This window comes from Columba livia, unplaced genomic scaffold (assembly GCF_036013475.1).
Source record: "Columba livia isolate bColLiv1 breed racing homer unplaced genomic scaffold, bColLiv1.pat.W.v2 Scaffold_82, whole genome shotgun sequence".
Taxonomy (NCBI): Eukaryota; Metazoa; Chordata; class Aves; order Columbiformes; family Columbidae; genus Columba; species Columba livia.
In genome coordinates this window covers 2,168,280-2,174,056 of record NW_027043810.1, presented here as the reverse complement: position 1 = coordinate 2,174,056, position 5,777 = coordinate 2,168,280, and the positions used below count along the sequence as shown (strand labels likewise).

Genomic DNA, 5,777 nt, shown 5'->3' with positions numbered 1-5,777 from the left:
TCAGGTTCCACATGAGAATTATGTGTGGGCTGAAGGTCACAATTTATGAGAAAGTTGATAAGAATAACAGCTGTACTGTTTTTTATAAAGCATAAAACAACGGAAGGGGCTAAGCATTAAGAGTTGTTTATCAAAAGTTACAATGTGAGAATTTAGAGTTGAAAAAACATTAATTTTTTTTTTCCTTCCGTTCTACAGACATCTAAACGTTTCTTTTGACCTAATGTGGTGTGAAGGGTGAGGAGAGGCCGGAAAGGGTGTAATACAGGGTACTCCTTCAATTAGTCCATTTTGATTGCAGATCTGAAAGCATCTTCTCAAAATGGCAAGTGAGGTGGTTTACGCCGAGGTATCACACAAGGAAAGAGTGCATTTTACTTCACAAACTTCAGACACAGGTAAAAAGTGGTCATCTTAATATTACTTACTCTTCCTTTGCTCAGTGACATATTCTTAAAACTTTCATTCTTTCTTAAATTGAAGTACTCATAAGATGCTGAAGTCACGTTGAAAACATGTTTATAACTATTAACATCTCCCCCTGCTTATTATATATCTATTTATTTGGCAAATTCATGTTTATTAATAGAAGCAATACTGAATTCCAGAAAAAGTAAAGAACGACCATTAGGATCATATTCTGGATTTCAGAAGTATGACTGAAATGTGCTGTTTCTCAGACACATTAAGGATCAGACATTGAAGATATTAATACGGTTTATTGGAAACTCATTGGCATTTACAGTGCACTGATGACACTGAACAGACTTTTCTCTCCCACAGTGCCTTTACATTTTGTATTTTAATTTTATTTATTTCCTTAGACAACAGAAATCTTTTTAAATTATTAAATGATAGGTCTATTTATATTTTATTTTTATTTTTTCTCTCTTTCTCTTTCTCTTTCTCTCTCATTCTTTCTTTTCTGAAAGTTCTATGTTGAGAAAAATACAAGTCAAGAATCAATGGAGGTTTCTATAATTTTCAAAATTGTTAGTCCTACAATTTGTGTATGACCTATTGATGTCTTTAACTATAAAATTGCATTACTTTAAAATTTATTTTCAATAAATAGAGAGCAAAAGATAGCCATTAATGGATATTAGTAGGAAATAGTTCATGTATCGAGTTATATTTTTTAGATTCTGATTTAAAAAATAGATCTTTGCTGGTTCTAAGACAATTAAGCATGGGAAATTTTTTAAAAATTATTAAATTCAGAGGTTACAGTGTGGAAGAAAAATGTGTCCTGCATATGCGAGCAAAGCAACATTTATTCCATAAAAATCAGTTTTGTAGATTCGCTTCTTGGGACACTATACTAAAACCACCTGTACACATATGATGTCTTTAATGTGTTAACTCAGATTGCTCCTTAGATTGTGTGATCAGTCCACCATAGAAGAAATGCATTGCCAGGACAGCCTTTGGTACCCCAGTGTAGAAGTATGCCATAAGTACTTACTGGTGATGCATGCACTTGCCTAGTGCAACCATCTCCACAAGAAGTTTCAAAATTTGAGAGCATGAAGTTCTGTTCCACCTAATTTATTTTTTCCTCACCTGAGACTATCCTTTAAATTTCCCATTATAATTTACAGTTTTAAATGCTTTCACACAGCTTTTAATACTCTTCAGTGAATTATGCTCAGAAATTGCTGCTCTAAGTTACCCTGAGAGCCCTCTAACCCTGTAACATACTTCTGAAAGTTGCCAATATGAGCTCCTTGGACACTGCCTGAAAAATTTTCATGGCAAATTATGAGACTAATTAAGTAACCAAATTTCAGGCAAAATGTATTTTCTTGTGCTTTAGAGTATGGTGGCATGGTTTTTACCCTGTCATAATACTTTTTAAACATCTTTTCAATAATACCAATATTCTTGTCACTTCTGTGAATCTTGCATCCTTTTTAGTCTCCTAATAAATGCTTTCCTTTAACAACATCCTAAAACAATTACTTCTACAGGCTGATTCTAATATCTTGCAGGAAGAAATACTTGAAATCAATCTTCAATTTGTTACCTATTGATATTGTCAGTGTGTCCTAGCCAGGTATAGTAAGAAAACACAGACCTATATTTTTTTGTGTGTGTTCTTATATATATAAATTTCCATTATACGTGCTTACAATTTCTATCTTACATTTCTACAAGTGTTCCATTGCTTTCATAGTTGAGAGCACAAGCACAGGAAATCATGGTCCTCATCTTCTGCCAAACACTGTGAACTCTTCTGACTCCTTGGCTGCTGCATGAGAAATGTGCTGTGTTTCAATGCAACAGCGATTTGATCATGCTTGGTAGTAAACAGTGGTTTAGATTTGACATTTTTCGTAAGTCTAAGGCAGATCTCAGCAGCTGTGGCACCCTTAGAAAGCTGCATTTCTTGGCTTGGTATTTGCCATGCTATGGTGAGTTCAGAGCAGTTGAGTTAGCCGTGAACCACCTGCCTGAAAAAGCTCAAAGGAAGCAGGTGCTGTCTCACTCAATAAATATTTTACATTAGATGGTTGATACAAGACTTGGAAAGGGCCAGTGGCTCCTGTGAAACAGGAACGATAGCTTAGGCCAGCAAGGAAAAGGGGTTCATAATGCCTTACCTCTGAACATTTTTTGAGTTAAGACATCAAGGTTTGTGCTGTTTTATCTGATTACACAGCTCTAAGTTTGGTCTGCTTCCCCATAGCCAATATGCCTGTCCCCTAGCTACTCCACACCCCGCTTCTCTCCTCCCTTTGTTAGCATTCAGGACACATAACCACGGGCGTAGTTATATGTGGTGCTTTATTTCAGCGCTGGGGAAACCAGGGGCTCGCACCCAAAGCTGGCTCCAACCACTGATTCAAACTTCACCGTTTTATACAATTTGGTTACATACATATTCATTAAAGTTACAACGTGTATATTGCATATTCATTAGGTAACACAATTATTTCACAATATCAGTTGCAACACCTTGGAACTACTCTAAGCATGCGCAGTGTCCTCTGGTGGTCGTTCAGGGGGTCTTCAGGATGAAGTAAGTAGTCTTCATCACTAGTGTACTTTCCACCTTTTGTCACTGCACATGCGCACTTCGTATAAAATTATACAAATTCTTGGATGATAGCAAATGTACCTTCTCAGCACTTCCAAGATAAGATAAGAGCTTACTGAGAACTAACAGAACTAATTTTCAGTTCTCTAAAATATGAGCTCGTATACAACTTGCATAGCTTTTACGATAAGGTAGGAATCCTGGATATGGTCTACAGAATCAGAAACACAGCCCAGCCCACAAAATTCAATTCAACTACAACACCTTCAGCCCCCGTCCTTGCCTGAACTGCTTCCTTCAGTTTTTGTATGTGGTGGATAGAGCAAATCGTCCATGTTGCTGGACTTGGCACACATTTTTAACAGTTTAGGTTTGCATTTGCTCATCTTTCCCATGGCACTTTGGAGAAAAATCTGTTTGGTTTCTCTGAAGAGAAATACTTATCTTAGTTCATACGCTATCAGCAAGCAAATTTGATGTAAGTATCTCCTGGGAAATGAGGCAGAACACATAAAGCAGCCAACCTACAAGGTGGTGTGTTGCAGTTGATACAAAAGTACAGTTTCTTCTTTCCTTCCGCTCTCACACCTACTGAAAACTGCTGGGGTCAGTCAGGCATGTCCCGCCACTCTGTTTTCCCTCTCCCTCTTACTCTGACAGTTCATTTGTGGATTTAATATCACAAGATGGAGGAGAAACTGCCATAGGGCATTTCCCCACCTTATTACACATCTTCCTACTTACACCTCTTCCTTTTGAGCTTTTCTGATTGTACAATATTGCTGATTTGGGCCAATAATCTTGTAGAGAACCTCTGGTCAGTGAGATGTTTTCTGGATGTTCCTTTAAGTACACAAATTTGAAAGCACTGCCTACTCGGCAGCTTGACCAGCTTGACCACATAATAGAGATAAGGTACCCAAACATCATCGCCTGTGCCTTCCTTGACCTTTACATCTAGCACTTGCCACCGAAGTAAATAGCCAAAAGATGTGCTGCTTTTGCAGCAGATGGTGAAACAGATCTCTTTTCTTATGCAGATAGCCAGTGTAAGCATCCATGCATAATAACAGACAAGTGTAGGCAAGGCTTCCAAAGATAAAGAGAGCAATGCTTAGCTTTTGGTGTTAAAGCAAAACAATCTTTGCAAACCACCCTCGTTCTTAGGAAAATGAATGGCTGCTGATGAAAATCCTGTTGCCAGTTCTTTTTCCAGCCCAGCTTGCACTACAGTTGGAGTTGATGATCTTAAAGGTCTTTTGCAACTGAAACGATTCTACACTTCTACTATTGTTAGTGAATCTGCCCAGGTGATCAAGCACTCCTGATAGCGCAGCAGACAATGATTTTTCCCTGTTGAGTCTGGAAAGGCAGGGAACAGAACGTGCAGTTTTTCAGGCAGTCCCACACCTTTGGGGACACCCATCATGAAAACACTGTTTATGTACTCCATTGCTTGTAAAAATCTTGTAACACATGGTGAAAACATTTTCTTTAATGGTTGTAACCATGAGTGTCACAGCCATGGTAGTGGTTACCAGGGTGTATGAGGGTTTTATACTAACTGACCACCAGATGCGGAATGGCAAAATCTCCAGCAGCCGCTGGAATGTGTGCCAATCTCTGCTGTAATAAATTTTGACTTAGTCTTGTAAGTAACAAAAGTTTTATTTTTAATCAAGCAATAAGCAAAGACAGTGCTGGGTGCGGCCTAGAGACCTCAGTCTCCCTTGCGGCACGCGCACACAGCTAATTCAGTTCTCTGGGTTTTATAGTCCATCTCTGGTCCACAGCTTCCGGGTGTAACTTTTCACTCATGTTGAAGGCTCGTATTGTGGTGCAACTCACGGTGTGCCTTGCATCATGTGAGGTTGACTGCTGCGTAGCCAGTTTCGATCGCCTTACTTTGGTTACTTATGAGGTAAATACATCAAGCAGAACAAAGCAAGTAAGAACTCAAACAAACATCTCCTTGTTAGGTAAATACATCAAGCAGGACAAAGCAAGTAAGAACCCAAACAAACATCTCCTTGTTAGGTAAATACATCAAGCAGGACCAAGCAAGTAAGCATACAAACACTTCTCAGAACTCAAACAAACATCTCCAGGAGCTTTAATGAACAAACATTTCTCGGAACTGCTTGTTACATCTGCCATGTCACATTTGAAAGCCTAATGTGAGACAGGGCTATAGAAAGTGCTGGAGTGCTTGCCGCAGGCTCCATACATAGCAAGAGGCAATCCTTTTGCACTTGGAAGGAATGTCTCTCAGTAATAGAAAAGCCATGGTTTACATTGCCAGCATGTGCTCTGTCTCAATACGGTTTTTTTCAGTGAGGCCATGTCTTAGTCTAGTATAATTTGTGTAGGCCAAACTTTCTGAGCAATCTGGAGATGGCAGGTAGTTTTCACTGGGAACCAGTGTATGCTCTGAGGCACAAGCATCTGTCAAAGATTTCCTGACATGTGCAAAAGGCAAGAGTAAGGCCAGAGGAGATTTTATTTTTTTAATAAATCCTGGAAACAGATATCTGAGAATGAGGTTGGCCTGAGAAAATCTTTATCCTGATGAGCAGATGACAAACAGTAAAGAAGTCAGGAAGGAGCATGACAAGTAACACTTGGAAGAAAGAAAACTGTGACCGGGAGAAGATCAGCTGTTCCCTGTGGTTTCTAGACCTCATTACAACAAAGAGCATAAATGTTCACCATGACATAAAGGCCTGCTCCATGTCCT

General features: G+C 38.9%; 1 long non-coding RNA gene across 1 annotated transcript in view; it reads left to right on the top strand.

The window, feature by feature from the left end:
• The first annotated feature begins 298 nt into the window (after positions 1-298).
• LOC135578142 (uncharacterized) overlaps positions 299-5,777 on the top strand; it is a 17,577-nt gene continuing 12,098 nt past the window's right edge. Inside the window, exon 1 of the long non-coding RNA XR_010469488.1 lies at positions 299-398. This is a non-coding gene — a long non-coding RNA (uncharacterized LOC135578142). The remainder of the gene's footprint in view (positions 399-5,777) is intronic.